At 40.1% G+C, this 23,756-nt stretch overlaps 1 protein-coding gene and 1 long non-coding RNA gene across 2 annotated transcripts in view; one reads left to right on the top strand and one right to left on the bottom strand.

Moving 5' to 3' along the window:
- The window catches only part of lsamp (limbic system associated membrane protein), a 537,461-nt gene that overhangs the window by 362,201 nt on the left and 151,504 nt on the right, over positions 1-23,756 (bottom strand). The window lies entirely within an intron of this gene.
- On the top strand, positions 1,425-23,635 carry LOC103474817 (uncharacterized). Its single transcript, XR_535236.3, has 3 exons — positions 1,425-2,023; positions 22,831-23,052; positions 23,129-23,635. It is a non-coding gene; the product is annotated as an uncharacterized LOC103474817 (long non-coding RNA).

The raw sequence follows: 23,756 nt of genomic DNA, 5'->3' as shown, positions 1-23,756 counted from the left end.
CCCTCTGCTATGACCTCACTTCATCGTAGAGACATTAAATTTGGTACACTTGTACAGCTCCCCAAGACGCACAGAAAATACAATTAATGTCAGAGGGCAAGTCAAACAGGAAGTCGGCCATTTTGGATTGAAGTTCCAATTTTGACCCTATTTTGGCCGTTTACAGCCTTCGCATTTGATCAAAGGGATTTTGATAGATCGGCTTCAAACTTGGTCAGATTGTTCATAAGGCTTGGCCGATTAAAAGTTATCAAAACGGCAAGTTTTTGTGCATGCTGAAGGTGGTTGCCTGGGGTCAAAGTTTGCCTACTCGCCTTGTGACACCAAACTTTCAATTGGCGACACAAAAACTCATAGAGGCACCAAACTTTCAGTGATTGATCAAGGTCACAGCTGCAACAGACTTCATATGTCTCACTACAAACCAGTCCTGATAACATTGTAAGGGTGGATTGATGACATCACTTTAGCCCCGCCCACTTCCAACTGCAAGTGACCTGTTTTGTCTACTGGATGTCTTACTCTATGATTCACATGGGTTTAATCCTGTGCCAAATGGCATAAAATGACATATTGATGAACTCTGTCAATGCTGGCTGCTGGCTGAGCCGTGTGGGGGTGTGGCCAAACGGCAAATTTCAATCCCTCGCCATTAGCATGCGGTTGTCTTTAAATCCCATATGCATCATCCGATTTGCACCAAACTTTTTAAGATAGACTCTAGTGAACCTCTAAAGAGCCCAAAAGGATTACATTGTAGTTTGACTCCACTGCGCCCCCTATGTTAATCCATCAGTTGTATCTCCTCCCTGCATCAGCCGATCTGCACCACATTTTTTGTGCGTCGTAAGGGAGTGCTGCTGAACGCATCAATGAGTATCACTTGGCGGACGGGTGCAGGAACTGTGCGAGAACATCTGCAGTGGCCGGCGGGCGGCGTTGCAGGAACCCCCGCAATGGCCAATAGGCCCGAGCAACGCAGAGCTGCGAGGGCCGTTTGAGGCTGCTTGCAGCTTTAATTTCACATTGATGTTGTGCTGCACGGTTTTCCCTTCTGTGCAACACACAGGTTAATTTCCTAGTTTCAGGACCCGACCAAAGCTTCTCAGATTCATTACCTTGAAAAATAATGAGATTTGGCTAAGTATAAGACAGGCATTAATGCCGAAAATGATCAAAAGTTACAAGTCATACAAATGGAAAAGCCACAGAGTTACCGTCCAGCTCTGGGCTCCACTCAGCACACTTAAGGGTGCAATCAAGTGAAGCAAAGAATGGAGTGTGAGGTCTGCTTTTATTTTCTCCTCATTCTGCACCCTCTCTAAGGAGTGTTGGCCTGCCTTAATCAGTCATGTTTACATTTGACTGTCGCCAGTCCTATATGTTATGGTTATGTAAGTGTGCAGTAGTGTGTGTGTGTGGGGGGCGGGGGGGTGTGCGTGTGTGTGTAAGCAGATAAAAGATGTAGAGAAAAGAGACAGAGCCATATATCCCTAACATTGCCAATGCATATACCTTATATAACTTCATATTCATCAGTGATTAATTTAGTCTTTTTAGCAAAGATCTGCAACTTCATTATAAGGCAAGCTGCGTGTCTGTCACATTAACCCAAACAAATTATGTAAATCTATTAATTTTTCACTTCCTCCTATGTATGTAGGTCAAGGGAAAAAGAAGGAAGAGAAGAAAATGAATAATGACTTTACAAGGGTTAATGACCAGACCTTTGCACACGAAACTAATTGCTAATTATTAAAAAAATGTAAGTTGTAGATAAACTCAAAGCCTTTGTTAGAGTGTAGGACTCAGCAGAAGCAGAAGAAGTCTGCAGGCAATCTGGTAGCAGCTCATACAGTTCTGGCTCATCCCCTTTCATTTCTGTTTGTGCCTTTGCTAGACTCTTGGAGCCCTTCAGAAGCCTCCCATGACAGCGTGGCCAGACCAACACCGGCAGCATGACCTTTATGGTCACAGCAGCAGACCCTGTCCATACTCAGGCACAGTGATGAGGGAGAGGAAGGTGGGCAGAGCAAGTGTCGGTGTTGTTTGTTTATATTCCCAGTACAGGTCTAATTAAAGTTTAATTCAGTGCAAAGTGCTGCCATGTGATTCAAGTCCAAAACACCAGATCTTTTTAACAACCTCTAAGACAAGAAAGGGGTAAGAAAAATACAACGGCGGTAAGGTTCTTCATCAGTGCAGCAAGAAAGAAAAAACACACTGTAGACATCTAAAAGCTTTTTTTTGATGATAGAAGTTAGAAATTGCTTCTGATGTCTCTAAGCACCAAGAGCTAAAAATATTCTGTGTTTTTAAAATATTTTGTGGATTTTAACAACAGGATTTGTTTGATATCATGCATTTTCCATATTATTATGCACAATCAAGTAGTTATGTTACCTTCAGATGTTATAAAATGCTATATTTATCAAACATAGCTTAAAAGAAATTTTACTTTTCAATTTGACACTCGAAATTGCCCTCTGTTTCTTTAAGCATCTGTTTCATCATCATCATCATCATCATCATCATCATCATCATCATCATCATCATCAAAACAATGCTGTGCCTTATTCCTTAACAAGTGATGCACTGAAATGTAGCTCACATGATTTCAACAGATTCACATTTCCACATGGTGTTTGCTAATTGCTTCTGCCACTCGCTGGGAAAGGCGCGGGTGAGGAGTGTTCTGTGAGGTGGAAGCTCGGCTGGGTACTGCAGCTCCAAGGAGAAACTTTGTGGCACATTGTGGAAACAAGTGTTTAGGCACTTCTGAAGGATGCCATGGTGAATTCAAGAATTCCTTAAAAATGCATGGAAGAACCCAACCAGCACTCCAAGCATGTTTCTGATGATCAAATAACACTACAACATAATTAAAGAAGTATTTTTTTTACATAATATTCCACTTTGAAATGGACTTGCTTAAATTAAAAAAAAAAACTTTATAAATCTGAAAATAGATATGACTTTTTTGTAGTGAATCTCTTTCTTAATCTTGAACTGTCCTTTAGAGTTAAATGGTCTTGAATAAAATACATGGCTGATTTGGTGAAGCAGTTACTTTATCTCTCAAAAGTACATGAGTCCTGCCTCATCAAACCATTCTGAATTAAAGTTTTACAAATTTATACGGATCTAATGTGTCAAAAAATTTGAAACAAACATCGCTAGCAAGTCTTTCTGATATCAATCCTTACTGATATCAATCCTTACTAAAGTTATCAAACTTACTTATTCATCACAACAGTTACTATAAAGGCAAACAAAAGGCTGGACCAGTTTACTGAATAAGTGTTTAGAACAATCTGATCTAACAACAAATAATGAAACCCTTTGTTTGATATGAACTGTGAAACTGCATGCACCTCCTTAAATTACAATGTGTGTTTGGTCCCTCTGTTGTTTACATTAAATGGGATCAAAACTAGAAGCACATATACATGAGCACCTCTTCCTTTAAATAGATCTCACTTTTGCTGCTTTACAATGAAGCCATAGGGTACTGTGAAGGTATGTGTTGCTTCAAATTGCTCAAAGCAGTACAAAAATTGAAATACGATTCTAGTCAGAGAAGATATCACCGTAACTGAGAGACAACATGCAGAGAATTAGACGGTGTGTTTATCTCAACAAAATGACATTGAATGTGTTACAGAGGAAATACTAATAGCCACAAAGTGCACAGCATTTTAGCGCACTGCAATAAACTGCTTCAAAAATGTGTTCAAAACATTTGTTTACATAAATGCTTCAATGTAAACCCTCGCTACTGAAAAACATTTTCATCTTCCAGTGTCAGTCTTACTAAGCCTGTGTGGTCCAAATGAAAGAATTCCACTTTGTGTCCTTTTCTTGTCTTAAGTTTCCATTTATCATCCAGCTGTGTTTGTTGCCTTTGTAGCAACATGGCAACAGTAGAGGACACCATATGAACTCAGCCTGCATGCCTTTGTTGCTCCAACATGAGACAAACTATTATCTTTATCTGTGAAGCTATTCCATAAACTCTGTCAGCTATGAAATACTGTCTGAGTTTGCGTTTGTAGTTTGGAGGTCAGAAGTTATCGGAATTGTTAAAACCAGGCCTTCTGATAAACTATCCTTCATGTTATTTGTGACAAATGTGTTTTTGTCAAACCATGCACAGTGGAGACAAGAGGAAAGGTTAAACAGTGGATGACCTACAATATTTGCTTTCAGATATAAATAAGAGGCTTATTTATCTATCCATCCAGGAGTTGAAACTAGTCTCAAGCAGTCGGTGGATGAGAGGCAGGGTCACTCATGCTCATCCACTTTAGTGTGTACCATAAGGTCAGAGCCTGAAATATATTTGTCTTTTAGATGAAAGCATAATATCAAACACACCACTGAACTAAATCTCAAACAGCCACAGATGATCTGATAAACCACAGACATGATGGAAATGAAAAAGATCCATCCATGCACCCATCCATTGTCTAAACCCCCTGCAAACCTTACTGGTGTCTATTTGAGCAATCATTGAACAAAAGGCAAGATACACCCTGGACAAGTTGCAAGTCCATCACAGGGCAACACAAAGACACACAGGACAAACAACCACATAATCTTGATCACAATTTGCTGTGAATGATTTTTAGCATTTAGATTGGCACATTCGTTGTCCACTCCTTATTTAATAGTGTCTTGCCATAATCATTTAGTGTGCTAGTGATATGAAAACCAACATGTGAAATACAACCAGATGCAAAAACCAAAGGCTTGCTTTTTGTAAATATTGTACCAACTATGAATGTAATCTGCATATACTTTTCTTTCTCAGGCTTTGACTGTGTTTGACTCTCTCCCTTTCTCGTAATTTGTAATTTGAATGATAAAACATATAAATCAAAACTAATGTAGATTTGTGATGAGCATTCTGGGTTCTCCTAACTCTAATGGAAAATTCTATGTAAACATATATTTCACTTTTCAGCTGGTAAAAGCTTAGACATATCCTAAATGAGAGAGAAAATGTGTTTGTCAGTGCTGTGGGCCCAGCTACATAGAAGTGAACATGAACTGTGGAAAAGAGGAAGCCCTAAATTATTGTTGCCATAGTAACTTCCTGTTTTAATCAATGGCTGACTGCTGTTTTGAAAAATGAGTGCCTGCTCTTTGACTTCGTTTTAGCTGTTACAATTAGCAAAAAAAAAAAAAGCATTCATAAAGTAGATGAAGAAAGTGGATACTTGTACAACAAAGGACAGTAGGAGGAATCCTTAGTGTTTGCTGAAGGTCAGAATTTTTACCAGTTTGGAGTCGACATTTCCATTTTCTCTTCCTATTGTTATCAATATGAAACAGAGAAAATATTTTGAGAGTTGTTAAATTAATATGATGACCAACAACTGATTAATATTTTACCTATACTTTGATACACACTCATTTCTTCTCTTTCTCCAGTAAATCATATACACTATTATTAAAATTTGACTGAAATAAATTAAGATGAAGCTGTAACAGACAGGTATGACTGAAAATGTAACATGACAGACCATAATCAGAATTAACTTTAGACTGAAAGTAAAATAGTGTATGCCCAAGACACATGACCACTAATCGCATAGAAATGTCCAATTAGACGTGGCAGTGAACAACGCAGCTGGGTCAGAAATGTGTTGTTTGTTTACAGATAATGATACCTTGATGGGAAAAATAAATACATTTCCCAGATGTCAGCAGAAAAGCCAAGGCTTTGAGAAAAAATAATCACTGATCATTTTCAAATAATCTGAAGCAAAACTGCATGCAGAACATTCGGCCCATCTTTTCATAAGATACAGAGTCAAGCCTATGCTGTCTTTCCCTTGAAATGCTAAGTGACCATCATTTAATTTTCCCTCCATGTCTTAAGAAAGAACTGAAATGTCCTTTTGGCCTTGCAAAATAAAACATCCATTCCACAGTTAATAAAGCTGTGCCATTCGAGTAAAAACCATTAATCACGCACCATTTTCCAAAAGACCCAGTTAATGTTCTGAGAGAAGTGCTGTCTCTGACACAATGTAACTCACATAATATATAATCAAAACATATCTGCAGTGACTGCAATCACTGGCAAGTTAAGCCTTACCCTATCACATGGAATCAGAAACTCAAGCATTATCTGCAGAGCTGTGAGACTCATGACACAAGAGGGGCGCCCTTCCCTACTGGTCCACCGCCATACTGCCACCAGATATTTCAATGTTGTACTAACGCCAGCACTGCCCACCGAGACAGCAGAGATGTAAGGCAGTCGCAGCAGAGAGCCACACCACACTACCGCCTGTCCTCAGTCCTTGTGCATGTACATATGTTTGCAGAAATGTGAGTGGCATAGTGCTTTCAAATTGGCTTGCAGTATACATCGGAACAAATTGAGGGGGAGGCACAGTCAGTCTCTCCTATGCAAGCAAGATCCAATATACCAAACTAAAGATCCAATACTTTGGGTCTTGTTGCATATCGCCGCCTTCCTAAAATAATGGCTTAAAAACAAGTTTTTGTCTAAATTAAGGTGAATTCATGGTTCCTTTTTCCACATAATGTGACCAGTAGTGTTTATGATAAAAAAAAAAAAAAATTATGTAATTGGTATTGGTGAACGGCCCTCATGGGTGATCGGAATCGGTATCGGCAGGAAAAAACCTGATCTGCACATCCCTAGTCACTACGTAACCAAAGAATGAGTGAGTCACTATGTAACCAAAGAATGAATGAGTCACTGGGTAATGAAAGAATGAGTGAGTCACTGGGTAACCAAAGAAGTAAGTCGCTATGTAATCAAAGAATGAGTGAGTTGCTACATAATCAAAGAATGAATGAGTCACTGGGCGATGAAAGAATGAGAGAGTCACTACGTTATCAAAGAATGAGTGAGTCGCTATGTAATCAAAGAACGAGTGATTTGCTGGGTAACCAAAGAATGAGTGAGTCGCAACGTAACCAAAGAATGAGTGAGTCGCTACGTACTTTGAGTTGCACTCAAAGAATGAGTGAGTCTCTGGGTAACAAAAGAATGAGTGAGTCACTACATAACCAAATAATGAATGAGTCACTGGGTAATCAAAGAATGAGTGAGTCGCTACGTAACAAAAGAATGAGTGAGTCACTATGAGTTGCTACGTACTTTGAGTCGCACTCAAAGAATGAGTGAGTCGCTACATAATCACAGAATGAGTGAGTCACTACATAACCAAAGAATGAATGAGTCACTGGGAAATGAAATAAGGAGTGAGTCCTAAGGTAACCAAAGAATGAATGAGTCGCTACGTAACCAAAGAATGAATGAGTCACTACGTTAAAGAATGAGTGAGTCGCTATGTAAACAAAGAATGAATGAGTCTCTGGGTAACAAAAGAATGAGTGAGTCGCTACGTAATCAAAGAATGAATGAGTCACTGGGTCAGGAAAGAATGAGTGAGTAGCTAGGTAACCAAAGAATGAGCGAGTCGCTGGGTAACCAAAGAATGAGTGAGTCGCTGCGTTAACAAAGAATGAGTGAGTCACTACATAATCACAGAATGAGTGAGTCGCTATGTAATCAAAGAATGAGTGAGTCGCTACCTAACCAAAGAATGAGTGAGTCACTACGTTAACAAAGAATGAGTGAGACGCTATATAACCAAAGAATGAGTGAGTCGCTATGAGTTGCTACGTACCCTGAGTCGCACTCAAAGAATGAGTGAGTCATTATGTTAAAGAATGAGTGAGTCGCTATGTAAACAAAGAATGAATGAGTCACTGGGTAATGAAAGAATGAGTGAGTCACTTCGTAACCAAACAATGAATGAGTCGCTATGTAACCAAAGAATGAGTGAGTCACTATTAGTCGCTACATACTTTGAGTCACACTCAAAGAATGAGTGAGTCGCTACATAACCAAGAAATGAATGACTCACTGGGTAATGAAAGAATGAGAGTGTCACTAAGAACCAAAGAAAGAGTGAGTCCCTATGTAATCAAAGAATGAATGAGTCACTACATAATCACAGAATGAGTGTCACTACATCAACAAAGAATGAATGAGTCACTGGGTGATGAAAGAATGAGTGAGTCACTACGTAAGCAAAGAATGAGTGAGTCGCTACGTTATCAAAGAATGAGTGAGTCGCTATGAGTCTCTACGTACTTTGAGTTGCACTCAAAGAATGAGTGAGTCTCTGGGTAACAAAAGAATGAGTGAGTCTCTACATAACCAAATAATGAATGAGTCACTGGGTAATCAAAGAATGAGTGAGTCGCTACGTAACAAAAGAATGAGTGAGTCACTATGAGTTGCTATGTACTTTGAGTCACACTCAAAGAATGGGTGAGTCGCTACATAATCACAGAATGAATGAGTCACTGGGAAATGAAATAAGAAGTGAGTCCCTAGGTAACCAAAGAATGAATGAGTCGCTACGTAACCAAAGAATGAGTGAGTCACTATGAGTTGCTACGTACTTTGAGTCACACTCAAAGAATGAGTGAGTCGCTACATAATCACAGAATGAATGAGTCACTGGGAAATGAAATAAGAAGTGAGTCCCTAGGTAACCAAAGAATGAATGAGTTGCTACGTAACCAAAGAATGAATGAGTCACTAAGTAACCAAAGAAAGAGTGAGTCATTATGTAACCAAAGTATGAGTGAGTTGCTAAGTAATCAAATAATGAATGAGTTGCTACAAAACCAAACAATGAGTGAGTCGCTATGAGTCGCTGCGTACTTTGAGTCACACTCAAAGAATGAGTGAGTCGCTACATAATCACAGAATGAGTGAGTCACTACATAACCAAAGAATGAATGAGTCACTGGGTAATGAAAGAATGAGTAAGTCACTACGTATCCAAAGAATGAGTGAGTCGCTACGTAATCAAAGAATGAGTGAGTCCCTATGTAACCAAAGAATGAGTGAGTCGCTATGAATCGCTACGTACTTTGAGTCACACTCAAAGAATGAGTGAGTCGCTACATGATCACAGAATGAGTGAGTCACTACATAACCATGGAATGAATGAGTCACTGGGTGATGAAAGAATGAGTGAGTCACTACGTAAGCAAAGAATGAGTGAGTCGCTACATAACCAAATAATGAATGAGTCACTGGGTAATCAAAGAATGAGTGAGTCGCTACGTAATCAAAGAATGAGTGAGTCGCTACATGATCACAGAATGAGTGAGTCACTACATAACCATGGAATGAATGAGTCACTGGGTAATGAAAGAATGAGTGAGTCACTAAGTAACCAAAGAAAGAGTGAGTCACTAGGTAACCAAAGAATAAGTGAATCACTATGAATTGTTACGTACTTTGAGTCGCACTCAAAGAATGAGTGAGTCGCTACATGATCACAGAATGAGTGAGTCACTACATAACCATGGAATGAATGAGTCACTGGGTAATGAAAGAATGAGTGAGTCACTACGTATCCAAACAATGAGTGAGTCGGTACGTAATAAAAGAATGAGTGAGTCGCTATGTAATCAAGGAATGAATGAGTCACTGGGGAATGAAAGAATGAGTGAGTCGCTACTTAATCAATGAATGAGTAAGTTGCTATGTAAACAAAGAATGAGGGAGTCGTTATGTAATCAAAAAATGAGTGTGTCACTGGGTAATGAAAGAATGAGTGAGTCGCTATGAGTCGCTACGTACTTTGAGTCGCACTCGAATAATGAGTGAGTCGCTGGGAACCAAAGAATGAGTGAGTCGCTACATCATCAAAGAATGAGTGAGTCGCAATGTAACCAAAGAATGAGTGAGTCGCTATGTAACCAAAGAATGAGTGAGTCGCTATGTTAAAAAAGAATGAGTGAGTCGCTACATAATCACAGAATGAGTGAGTCTGTATGTAAACAAAGAATGAATGAGTCACTGGGTAACCAAAGAATGAGTGAGTCGCTACGTAATCAAAGAATGAATGAGTCCCTGGGTCAGGAAAGAATGAGTGATTCACTACGTAACCAAAGAATGAGTGAGTTGCTAGGTAACCAAAGAATGAGTGATTCGCTACGTAACAAAAGAATGAGTGAGTCACTATGAGTTGCTACGTACTTTGAGTCGCACTCAAAGAATGAGTGAGTCGCTACATAATCACAGAATGAATGAGTCACTGGGAAATGAAATAAGAAGTGAGTCCCTAGGTAACCAAAGAATGAATGAGTCGCTACGTAACCAAAGAATGAATGAGTCACTAATTAACCAAAGAAAGAGTGAATCACTATGTAACCAAAGTATGAGTGAGTTGCTAAGTAATAAAATAATGAATGAGTCGCTACGAAACCAAACAATGAGTGAGTCGCTATGAGTCGCTGCATACTTTGAGTCACACTCAAAGAATGAGTGAGTCGCTACATAATCACAGAATGAGTGAGTCTGTATGTAAACAAAGAATGAATGAGTCACTGGGTAACCAAAGAATGAGTGAGTCGCTACGTAATCAAAGAATGAATGAGTCCCTGGGTCAGGAAAGAATGAGTGATTCACTACGTAACCAAAGAATGAGTGAGTTGCTAGGTAACCAAAGAATGAGTGATTCGCTACGTAACAAAAGAATGAGTGAGTCACTATGAGTTGCTACGTACTTTGAGTCGCACTCAAAGAATGAGTGAGTCGCTACATAATCACAGAATGAATGAGTCACTGGGAAATGAAATAAGAAGTGAGTCCCTAGGTAACCAAAGAATGAATGAGTCGCTACGTAACCAAAGAATGAATGAGTCACTAATTAACCAAAGAAAGAGTGAATCACTATGTAACCAAAGTATGAGTGAGTTGCTAAGTAATAAAATAATGAATGAGTCGCTACGAAACCAAACAATGAGTGAGTCGCTATGAGTCGCTGCATACTTTGAGTCACACTCAAAGAATGAGTGAGTCGCTACATAATCACAGAATGAGTGAGTCACTACATAACCAAAGAATGAATGAGTCACTGGGTAATGAAAGAATGAGTAAGTCACTACGTATCCAAAGAATGAGTGAGTCGCTACATAATCAAAGAATGAGTGAGTCCCTATGTAACCAAAGAATGAGTGAGTCGCTATGAATCGCTACAAACTTTGAGTCACACTCAAAGAATGAGTGAGTCGCTACATGATCACAGAATGAGTGAGTCACTACATAACCATGGAATGAATGAGTCACTGGGTAATGAAAGAATGAGTGAGTCACTAAGTAACCAAAGAAAGAGTGAGTCACTAGGTAACCAAAGAATGAGTGAGTCGCTATGAATCGCTACGTACTTTGAGTCGCACTCAAAGAATGAGTGAGTCGCTACATAATCACAGAATGAGTGAGTCACTACATAACCACGGAATGAATGAGTCACTGGGTAATGAAAGAATGAGTGAGTCACTACGTATCCAAACAATGAGTGAGTCGGTACGTAATAAAAGAATGAGTGAGTCGCTATGTAATCAAGGAATAAATGAGTCACTGGGGAATGAAAGAATGAGTGAGTCCCTAGGTAACCAAAGAATGAGTGAGTCGCTTCTTAATCAAAGAATGAGTGAGTTGCTACGTAAACAAAGAATGAGGGAGTCGCTATGTAATCAAAAAATGAGTGTGTCACTGGGTAATGAAAGAATGAGTGAGTTGCTATGAGTCGCTACGTACTTTGAGTCGCACTCAAAGAATGAGTGAGTCGCTACATAATCACAGAATGAGTGAGTCACTACATAACCAAAGAATGAATGAGTCACTGGGTAATGAAAGAATGAGTAAGTCACTACGTATCCAAAGAATGAGTGAGTCGCTACATAATCAAAGAATGAGTGAGTCCCTATGTAACCAAAGAATGAGTGAGTCGCTATGAATCGCTACGTACTTTGAGTCGCACTCAAAGAATGAGTGAGTCGCTACATAATCACAGAATGAGTGAGTCACTACATAACCACGGAATGAATGAGTCACTGGGTAATGAAAGAATGAGTGAGTCACTACGTATCCAAACAATGAGTGAGTCGGTACGTAATAAAAGAATGAGTGAGTCGCTATGTAATCAAGGAATAAATGAGTCACTGGGGAATGAAAGAATGAGTGAGTCCCTAGGTAACCAAAGAATGAGTGAGTCGCTTCTTAATCAAAGAATGAGTGAGTTGCTACGTAAACAAAGAATGAGGGAGTCGCTATGTAATCAAAAAATGAGTGTGTCACTGGGTAATGAAAGAATGAGTGAGTTGCTATGAGTCGCTACGTACTTTGAGTCGCACTCAAAGAATGAGTGAGTCGCTACATAATCACAGAATGAGTGAGTCACTACATAACCAAAGAATGAATGAGTCACTGGGTAATGAAAGAATGAGTAAGTCACTACGTATCCAAAGAATGAGTGAGTCGCTACATAATCAAAGAATGAGTGAGTCCCTATGTAACCAAAGAATGAGTGAGTCGCTATGAATCGCTACAAACTTTGAGTCACACTCAAAGAATGAGTGAGTCGCTACATGATCACAGAATGAGTGAGTCACTACATAACCATGGAATGAATGAGTCACTGGGTAATGAAAAAATGAGTGAGTCACTAAGTAACCAAAGAAAGAGTGAGTCACTAGGTAACCAAAGAATGAGTGAGTCGCTATGAATCGCTACGTACTTTGAGTCGCACTCAAAGAATGAGTGAGTCGCTACATAATCACAGAATGAGTGAGTCACTACATAACCACGGAATGAATGAGTCACTGGGTAATGAAAGAATGAGTGAGTCACTACGTATCCAAACAATGAGTGAGTCGGTACGTAATAAAAGAATGAGTGAGTCGCTATGTAATCAAGGAATAAATGAGTCACTGGGGAATGAAAGAATGAGTGAGTCCCTAGGTAACCAAAGAATGAGTGTGTCGCTTCTTAATCAAAGAATGAGTGAGTTGCTACGTAAACAAAGAATGAGGGAGTCGTTATGTAATCAAAAAATGAGTGTGTCACTGGGTAATGAAAGAATGAGTGAGTTGCTATGAGTCGCTACGTACTTTGAGTCGCACTCGAATAATGAGTGAGTCGCTGGGTAACCAAAGAATGAGTGAGTCGCTACGTCATCAAAGAATGAGTGAGTCGCTATGTAACCAAAGAATGAGTGAGTCGCTATGTAACCAAAGAATGAGTGAGTCGCTATGTTAAAGAATGAGTGAGTCGCTACATAATCACAGAATGAGTGAGTCACTGGGTAATGAAAAAATGAATGAGTCGCTATGTAACCAAAGAATGAGTGAGTCGCTATGTAACCAAAGAATGAGTGAGTCGCTATGTAACTAAAGAATGAGTGAGTCGCTATGAGTTGCTACGTACCCTGAGACGCACTCAAAGAATGAGTGAGTCACTGGGTAACCAAAGAATGAGTGAGTCACTATGTTAACAAAGAATGAGTGAGTTGCTATGTAAACAAAGAATGAATGAGTCACTGCGTAACCAAAGAATGAATAAGTCGCTATGTAACCAAAGAATGAGTGAGTCGCTACGTACTTTGAGTCGCACTCAAAGAATGAGTGAGTCGCTGGGTAACCAAAAAATGAGTGAGTCACTACATAATCATAGAATGAGTGAGTCACTAAATAACCAAAGAAGGAATAACTCAATGGGTAACAGTGTTGTGTTCAAGACCACCTAACCAGAGACCAAGACAAGACCAAGACCAGAGTGTATCAAGACCGAGACAAGACCAAGACTTTTAGGGTCCGAGACCCAGTCAAGACCAAGACCGACGGAAGTCGAGACCGAGTCAAGACCAAGAACAGCGCCCCGCGCTACATGACACAATAAAATGTAAAATATCATCAAAATTACTTCTCAAATTGATCTGAAAGATCCATATTCCCATAAAAACCAATAGATATTAAATACTTAACAAATTTAAACCAATATTAAATTTAACAAACTCTTTGTTCTGCTTTGCTTCCATCTCTGTGCTACGATCTGCGGTGGTCTTGTGCCATCCCTAAAAAGATAATGCCCTGGTTGTTTACCCATGTTGCTCATGTCAGAAACCACCATCTGCACCATTAAACATAGCAATTGAGGCAAAGCCCTGATGCTCAACTATAAACACTGACCAAGGAGCAACAAGCAAGAAGTAGATACTTGTATGCCAGTAGTTCCCAAACCTTTTGTCCTGCACCCCCCCAGTGGTTTCCAAACATTTTCTACACCCCCAACCCCTGTACAAATAGCTGTGTGGTTGAACAATGTGTTTTTGAGGTGGGGGGGAATCGTCATATTTGGTTTCATCAAACTAAACAGTTTCTCCTGCAGGGCTTTGGGATTCTTTTTTCTTTTTTTTCCATCTCTCTTGAAACCTTGATCTCCTTACTCCTTAATAATGCTGGCTAAATTGATCAAGAACCTATTAATGTTTTTAAACAAAGATACAATAAAAATGCAGTTTTTTAGCAGTTTTTTATGTTTTTATAGAATATTTGTGTTAATTTTCACAACAGAGTAGAACTGAAAGTACAAATGTTTTTAGATCAATGTTTTTTTATTATTAGGTTGGAAACTTTGTGCTTCTTTCACGTCATTTCCCTTACATCAGCGGTTCCCAAACTTTTTCTCCTGGGCCCCCCCAGTGGTTTCCAAACTATTTCTAGCCAGTCATCTTTTAGCTAACTTTACCTGCATCAAGCAGCTTTACTCAACAGTCTGTTGGTTTTGGGGGGGAACTGTGAAAAGTTATTTGCGTTTTGCTGCCATGATTTTAACACACCTGTGCAACTCCACACAGTAGCAGGTCTCCTTCGCTGCCGTACAAGTGTAAACCCAGCGTCGTAGCGCTCATGTTGCGTTTAAAGGCGGCTTGGAAAAACAGATTACCACATGTTAACAATGGATTAAACAGTTTTAACTGCTGATAAAAGTGACAGAGGACACAGATATGGTTAGTGTGGAAGCCCCTACTGTATCAAATTGACAGAGGAATAACAGAGACTTGGCCGTTCTAAAGTAAAAACCCAGCGCATACAAGGTTCATGTTTTTTTGTTTTTTTTATCCAGACGGCTTCCCGTGCCCCCCCTGCAATGGCATGGCGCTCCCTCTAGGGGGCGCGCCCCACAGTTTGGGAACCTCTGATGTATGCTATTCTGACATGGTATGGTAATCTGATAGGCTCTCAGAGACACTCCAGTCCTATCCAATAAGTAAAGACCCGTGCAGAAGAATCGTACTGCTCCTGAATGTCTCATCACTACATTGCAGACTTTTGGACACAGCATTGTCTCATATGTGCGACAAGTCAGTCAACATCTCTCCACACAATAATTCAGGCAGTGAGTGACTTTTTTTCATCACAATGCTTATGTGTCTCAATACAGCTAGCGTTGCCAACATCACGTCAACGGAGCTTACCTTTCTTTGAGATACTTTTCTAAGTGACGAAAAAAGTTGGACCTAGTCTCCACTGTCTGTGAAAGCAAAGCGCTGCTGAGTTAGCTGTTGCCATCGGATTTCTTATAATTTATGCAGCTTTATTCTATTACTGACAATTAGACAGATCTGCCGCTGAGAGAAAACCACTGCGCATGTCTTGGAGCGCCGCGTGCGAGTGAAAGGTGGGGAGGGGGGGAGAAACATAAACACGTAATAGTCACGTTATTGGTTGGATTTTTATCGGTGCGTTTTGCATCCACTGAAAACAAAGATGCTAACAAATAAACTGGACAGTATACTGTACGTTTAGTGATGTTTTGACAGTTGCGGTCTCGACCGAGACAAGACCGAGACCAAATGCTACGTTACCAAAGAATGAGTGAGTCACTGGGTAGTGAAAGAATGAGTGAGTCGCTATGAGTCGCTACGTACTTTGAGTCGCACTCGAATAATGAGTGAGTTGCTGGGTAACCAAAGAATGAGTGAGTCGCTATGTAACCAAAGAATGAGTGAGTCGCTATGAGTCGCTACGTACCCTAAGTCGCACTCGAATAATGAGTGAGTCGCTGGGTAACCAAAGAATGAGTGAGTCGCTATGCAACCAAAGAATGAGTGAGTCGCTAGGTGAGTGAGTCGCTATGAGTCGCTACGTACCCTAAGTCGCACTCGAATAATGAGTGAGTCACTGGGTAACCAAAGAATGAGTGAGTCGCTATGCAACCAAATAATTAGTGAGTCGCTAGGTAACCAAAGAATGAGTGAGTCGCTGGGTAACCAAAGAATGAGTGAGTCGCTATGCAACCAAATAATTAGTGAGTCGCTATGTAAACAAAGAATGAGTGAGTCGCTGGGTAACCAAAGAATGAGTGAGTCACTACGTTAACAAAGAATGAGTGAGTCGCTATGTAAACAAAGAATGAATAAGTCACTGGGTAATGAAAGAATGTGTGAGTCGCTATGTAACCAAAGAATGAGTGAGTCGCTATGAGTCGCTACGTACCCTAAGTCGCACTCAAAGAATGAATGAGTTGCTGGGTAACCAGAGAATGAGTGAGTCGCTACATTAACAAAGAATGAGTGAGTCGCTATGTAATCAAAGAATTAGTGAGTCGCTGGGTAACCAAAGAATGAGTCAGTCGCTACGTTAAAGAATGAGGGAGTCACTGGGTAATGAAAGAATGAGTGAGTCGCTATGTAACCAACGAATGAGTGAGTCGCTATGTAACCAAAGAATGAGAGAGTCGCTATGAGTCGCTACGTACCATGAGTCGCACGCAAATAATGAGTGAGTCGGTGGTAACCAAAGAATGAGTGAGTCGCAACATAATCACAGAATGAGTGAGTCACTACATAACCATGGAATGAGTGAGTCACTGGGTAACCAAAGAATGTGTGTGTCGCTACGTAATCAAAGAATGAGTGAGTCGCTATGTAACCAAAGAATGAGTGAGTCGCTATGTAATCAAAGAACGAGTGATTTGCTGGGTAACCAAAGAATGAGTGAGTAGCTGGGGAACCAAATAATGAGTGAGTCGCTATGAGTCGCTACGTACACTGAGTCGAACTAAAAGAATGAGTGAGTCGCTACATAATCACAGAATGAGTGAGTCGCTATGTAAACAAAGAATGAATGAGTCACTGGTTAACAAAAGAATGAGTGAGTCGCTGCGTAATCAAATAATGATTGAGTCAAAGGTCAGGAAAGAATGAGTGAGTCACTACGTAACCAAAGAATGAGTGAGTCGCTATGTAACCAAAGAATGAGTGAGTCGCTATGAGTCGCTACGTACCCTAAGTCGTACTCAAAGAATGAGTGTGTAGCTGGGTAACCAAAGAATGAGTGAGTCGCTACGTTAACAAAGAATGAGTGAGTCGCTACATAATCACAGAATGAGTGAGTCGCTATGTAATCAAAGAATGAATGAGTCACTGGGTAACCAAAGAATGAGTGAGTCGCTGCGTAACCAAAGAATGAGTGAGTCGCTGGGTAACCAAAGAATGAGTGAGTCGCTACGTTAAAGAATGAGGGAGTCACTGGGTAATGAAAGAATGAATGAGTCACTATGTAACCAACGAATGAGTGAGTCGCTATGTAACCAAAGAATGAGAGAGTCGCTATGAGTCGCTACGTACCATGAGTCGCACGCAAAGAATGAGTGAGTCGGTGGTAACCAAAGAATGAGTGAGTCGCTACATAATCACAGAATGAGTGAGTCACTACATAACCATGGAATGAGTGAGTCACTGGGTAACCACAGAATGTGTGTATCGCTACGAATCAAAGAATGAGTGAGTAACCAAAGAATGAGTGAGTCGCTATGTAATCAAAGAAAGAGTGATTTGCTGGGTAACCAAAGAATGAGTGAGTAGCTGGGTAACCAAATAATGAGTGAGTCGCTATGTACCCTGAGTCGCACTCAAAGAATGAGTGAGTCGATACATAATCACAGAATGAGTGAGTCGCTATGTAAACAAAGAATGAATGAGTCACTGGGTAACAAAAGAATGAGTGAGTCACTGCGTAATCAAAGAATGAATGAGTCACTGGTCAGGAAAGAATGAGTGAGTCACTACGTAACCAAAGAATGAGTGAGTCGCTAGGTAACCAAAGAATAGGTGAGTCACTGGGTAACCAAAGAATGAGTGAGTCGCTACGTTAACAAATAATGAATGAGTCACTGGGTAATGAAAGAATGAGTGAGTCGCTATGTAACCAACGAATTAGTGAGTCGCTATGTAACCAAAGCATGAGAGAGTCGCTATGAGTCGATACGTACCCTGAGTCGCACGCAAAGAATGAGTGAGTTGCTGGGGAACCAAAGAATGAGTGAGTCGCTATGGAAACAAAGAAGGAATGAGTCGCTATGTAACCAAAGAATGAGTGAGTCGCTACGTACTTTGAGTCGCACTCAAAGAATGAGTGAGTCAGTGGGTAACCAAAGAATGAGTGAATCGCTACATAATCACAGAATGAGTGCGTTGTTACGTAATCAAATGAGTGAGTCCCTATGTATTCAAAGAATGAGTGAGTCGCTATGTAATCAAAGAATGAAAGAGTCGCTGTGTAACCAAAGAATGAGTGAGTCGCTATGAGTTGCTCCATACTTTGAGTCGCACTCAAAGAATGAGTGAGTCGCTACATAATCACAGAATGAGTAAAGAATGAGTGAATCGCTACGTAACCAAAGAATGAGTGAGTCGCTATGTAATCAAAGAATGAAAGAGTCGCTGTGTAACCAAAGAATGAGTGAGTCGCTACGTAACCAAACAATGAGTGAGTCGCTATGAGTTGCTCCATACTTTGAGTCGCACTCAAAGAATGAGTGAGTCGCTGGGTAACGAAATAATGAGTGAGTCGCTACATAATCACAGAATGAGTGAGTCACTACATAACCAAAGAATGAATGAGTCACTGGGTAATGAAAGAATGAGTGAGTCACTACCTAATGAAAGAATGAGTGAGTCACTACGTAATCAAAGAATAAGTGAGTCGCTATGTAATCAAAGAAAGAAAGAGTCGCTGGGTAACCAAAGAATGAGTGAGTCGCTACTTAATCAATGAATGAGTGAGTCGCTACATATTCACAGAATGAAAGTGTCACTGGGTAATGAAAGAATGAATGAGTCACTATGTAACCAAAGAATCAGTGAGTTGCTGGGTAACCAAAGAATGTGTGAGCCACTACATCTACATGATCAAAGAATGAGTGAGTCGCTATGTAATCAAAGAATGCGTGAGTCGCTATGTAATCCAAGAATGAGTGAGTCGCTGGGTTAACCAAAAATGAGTTAGTCGCTACATAACCAAATAATGAGTAAGTCACTTCGTAAACAAAGAATGAGTGTGTCGCTATGAGTCGCTACGTACTTTGAGTCACACTCAAAGAATGAGTGAGTCGCTACATAATCACAGAATGAGTGAGTCACTACATAACCAAAGAATGAGTGAGTTGCTGGGTAACCAAAGAGGAATTAATCGCTACGTAACCAAAGAATGAGTGAGTCGCTGGGTAATCAAAGAATGAGTGAGACGCTACTGGTAGTGAAAGAATGAGTGAGTCACTATGTAACCAAAGAATGAGTGAGTCGCTATGTAACCAAAGAATGAGTGAGTCGCTACGTAACCGAAGAATGAGTGAGTTACTGGGTAACCAAAGAATGAGTGAGTCGCTACATAATCACAGAATGAGCAAGTCACTACGTAACCAAAGAATGAGTGAGTCGCTATGTAACCAAAGAATGAGTGAGTCGCTACGTAACCGAAGAATGAGTGAGTTACTGGGTAACCAAAGAATGAGTGAGTCGCTACATAATCACAGAATGAGCAAGTCACTACGTAACCAAAGAATGAGTGAGTCACTACGTAACCAAAGAATGAGTGAGTCTCTACATAACCAATGAATGAGTGAGTCACTACATAATCAAAGAATGAGTGAGTCACTACGTAACCAAAGAATGATTGAGTCACAAGATAATTAAGGAATGAGTGAGTTGCTACGTAATCAAACAATGAGTGAGTAGCTGGGTAATCAAAGAATGAGTGAGTCGCTACATAATCAAAGAATTATTGAGTCGCTACTAGAGGTGTGCCGATCGATCGGTCACCGATCATAATTGACCTATTTTCGTGAAAAAATGCATGATCGGTGATCGGCGATAATTGGCTCTTGTTGCCGATACCAATCACCCGCTTCTCATTTCGCAGCCTGCCTGTGAAGCTGGTCTCCTCTTTCCTTCACGCTGCGCAAACGTGCAGCAACAAATCCTAAGCGATGTGGAACGATAACGCACTGAGTGAATGGGGAAGTTTGCGAGTTGCGGCGGAAAATTGAAGCACGTCAAAATGCATCGACCCAACGAAGCTAATACGACATAAAAACAATGCCATACTTGACGGAGTTTGGCTACATCGAGGCTCACTGCAGTAAAAAAGGCGATCAGGTAGCAGTTAAAGTAGCGCACAGCTACAAACACTCACCCGGATTAGCATGACAATCAGAAAGCTAAACAAATAACCCGCAAAATTATTTATTTATTATTTGGGCTCTTTGCATTATTTAACCTCTTCAGAGCCTTCATATGTTATCAGTCTGTTAAAGATAGTATTACCGATAGCAATACAATTTGCAGAATGCCTGTTTTGTTTAGTTTTCTTCTTGGAAAAAGTTAAGTCATTTTTTTTAGCAAAAACGGGTTGGTGATTTTTTTTTTATTCGTTTTTTCTTTTTTTTTTTTTTTCAAAAATTACTTTTGGGGGAAAAAACAACTTAGGCCATTATTTCAGAAAGGTGAAGATATTTTAAGGGGGAAGAAATGGGCACTAAGGCAGTAACATGAAGCCCCTGCTGGGGATCAGTTCCCCAAGTGGGCCTCTGCACATTTATATTAATAAGCAGATAAGAAGACTAATTGCTGTATAAAGTTTTTCTTAGACATCCCTTGATCTTTTTTTCTTTCTTTCATCATATTTTTAAGAGTTTACACATTAAAGCACACAAATATTTTGATTCAGATTTAATTATTGGGCATCATTCTTTTTTTGGCATCTTGAAAAACGTGATGTAACTACAGACTTTGGAGGTGGAAAAGCTTCATTTTCTCTGGCTGAGAGTTGAGATCTACCGCTGCACTTGTAGTGACAGCTCTCTCCTCTCTGCTGATCGATCGTTACCACTCCATTACCAACACACCTTTTGGAGTTGAGCTACTTACAATCTGGAAAGCATCATCAATGCTGACATTCAATTTACAAAGGTTGACAGCAGGCAGAGAGTGAATTAAACGGATGTTTCCCACTGTGTTGTTACTTTTACATTCTCTTCTCTCGCTTTCTCTGTACGACTTGTCCCTTTTGGTCAGTTTCAATCAGTTAATTGTACACCAACATACATTTACAATCAGTGAAAGTATGCGTTTATGTCAAATTATGGAAATTTGTCTACCACCTTCTGTGAACCACCCAAGAACAAATGGTTCACAGAAGGTGGTGGAGTTTGCCTTGGACATTAGAACATTCATCATTTATGATTTTATGCTTTACTCATTCATCTGCTTCACAGGCTGTGAAGTGAGTTCATAGATGAAGCATAAATCAAAATCACCTTTTATATACCTTTTATAGAGGGTCTTTAATAAAGGTAAGTTACGACTTCAGCTGCTCATTTATACAAACACAAATGAGAAACCTTGTCTTTTGTTTTATAGAATGAAATCTTTTGAGATGGAAGTTTGTTTTTATCTGATTCTTCACATAGGCTCTGATGTCTTTCACCCTTCTTCTTCCATACTATTTTTTATTACCTTTTCTATTTATTGCTGGCTTTGCCTTTATAAGTCGGGGTCTTGTCAATACATATCCTGTCTGCTGATAATTCCATACTTGTTCAGACAAATTAGACATACAAATACACATGCAGGTATTCCAAAGGTCCGATACGTGATGATGTTCTAATCAATATAATCTGTGTTTTAAATGAGTAAGCAGTATTAATGATGTCTTACACATCGAAACTTAGCAAGCCATGTTGAAGATGATTAGTGTTGGACATAATACACATAAGGGTAATTGTTTGGTGTTGGGTAGGTGAGCATTGTGCTATCGAACAATGACCCAACAGCTTTCTAAATATATGCAAGACGGCAGATTTGATCTATACTCTAAAAAAGTCACCTCAAGGAAATTACCAATATTATTGACCCAATGCAGCATATTCCACTTCAAATTATTGTATTCCCCAATATGACACAATCAAATATTTATGCGTACTAGACGGTATGTGTATCCAAAAAACTTTATCTCCGCAATGCACTTTGATGAACACTAACTACAGACTTTGAGTTTAATGTTCCACAGAGAAGAGCCTGACCTGTTGCACATTTTTTCAACACCTCCAAATGATAAAACACTGTTCTGTTTCATATTACTGATATCATTATTACTACTATCATTATTATTATTATTATTATTGACTAATAATTCACGAGGCCAGTGTAAAGGGCCTAACAAATCACAGGCAAGTTGGGAGCCACAGTTTGCAGACTCTCAGTTTAGAAGATGCAATCACTCTCAGCATATTACAGATAATATCAGGAATTTGGGTTGTTCAATCAATCAAATTTTATTTGTATAGCACATTTCAACAGCAAGGAATTTCAAAATGCTTTACATAATTAAAATAAAAACAGCATGTGACATTGAATAAACAGTGAGAAAGAGAAATAGATTTTGTTGTGTTTGCTTGGTGGGTTTTCTCTCAGTTTCGGAGATCCATGTTTCCACTAGTTGGCCTGGCTAGAGGACGCAGTGGAAATCTAGAGCTGCTGTTTTTTGTTCGGCGGACGAAGCTCAGCAGCAATAATCTTTGTGGTAGCTTCCGTGGTGTCTCCTAGACCCACTATCTCAGCTCTCCGTAGATATCCTCGTAAAAGATGCACTTCTTCACCAATAACAGCTCTGGATCTCTTTCCCTTCCAGCAATCTCTGTGCTCCTTCCTCATCATCATCTTCCTTTGAGCCAACTTGTCTGCTCTCCGACGCTCACTCTGTTCCACCTGCTGAAGCCCTCAGCGTCATCTCCTCATTCCCAGCTCCGAGCCTCCTGCACTCTCCTCATCATCCAGCTCCAAGTCTCCATCAAACCTCTGGCTAAAACTACCACACACACCAACAACCCTGGATTCCACTCACTCCTCCCTGGTGTGCTTCACCCTTCAGTAAGCTCCTTCCTTTTATCCCCTCCACTTATTCACATTCACTCTTCCATTTTGCTCAGGAGGGCCGACAGTGGCTCTGTCGTTCTGTCCTTGGGCGAGACACTTCACCCACCTTGCCTGCTGGTGTTAGTCAGAGGGCCCTGTGGAGCAGGTGTATGGCAGCCTCACTGCTGTAAAATCTTCCCCAGGAGAAATGCAGCTACAATTTTGCTTACCACCATCACCACCAGCGTGTATGTGAATGACTGAATGTGGTTTAAAGCGCTTTGGGGTCCTCTGGACTAGATAAAGCGCTATACTAGTACAGGCCATTTACCTATCGCCTTATCCACACAGTGTCTCTGCTTCCAGTCTCCAGCAACCCCACTGGAGCAGCAACAAGTCATTAATCAAATAATTGTAAAATAAACCTTTTAAGGCTCACTTTGCCTCCTGAGAGTATTTGTACATATGGGTCAGATAATTGCCTATAATCATGACAGGTAGTGATTATCTTTTTCCTAATAGATTGAATCACTTCTCAACAAAGGCAACATGTCACTGCTGCAGAGCAGTCAGAATATTTCATTAGTGCTTTGAGGTTGAGCGATTAAGGAGATGATAAAGAGTGCTAACACGATTTAGGAGACTGAGTAATGATATTATCTTTGCTCTCTAAAATAAACAAATCACTAACTAACACTGCAG

This window comes from Poecilia reticulata, chromosome 13 (genome assembly GCF_904066995.2).
Source record: "Poecilia reticulata chromosome 13, P_reticulata-male-v2, whole genome shotgun sequence".
NCBI lineage: Eukaryota > Metazoa > Chordata > Actinopteri > Cyprinodontiformes > Poeciliidae > Poecilia > Poecilia reticulata.
This window is presented reverse-complemented; position numbering and strand designations above follow the sequence as displayed.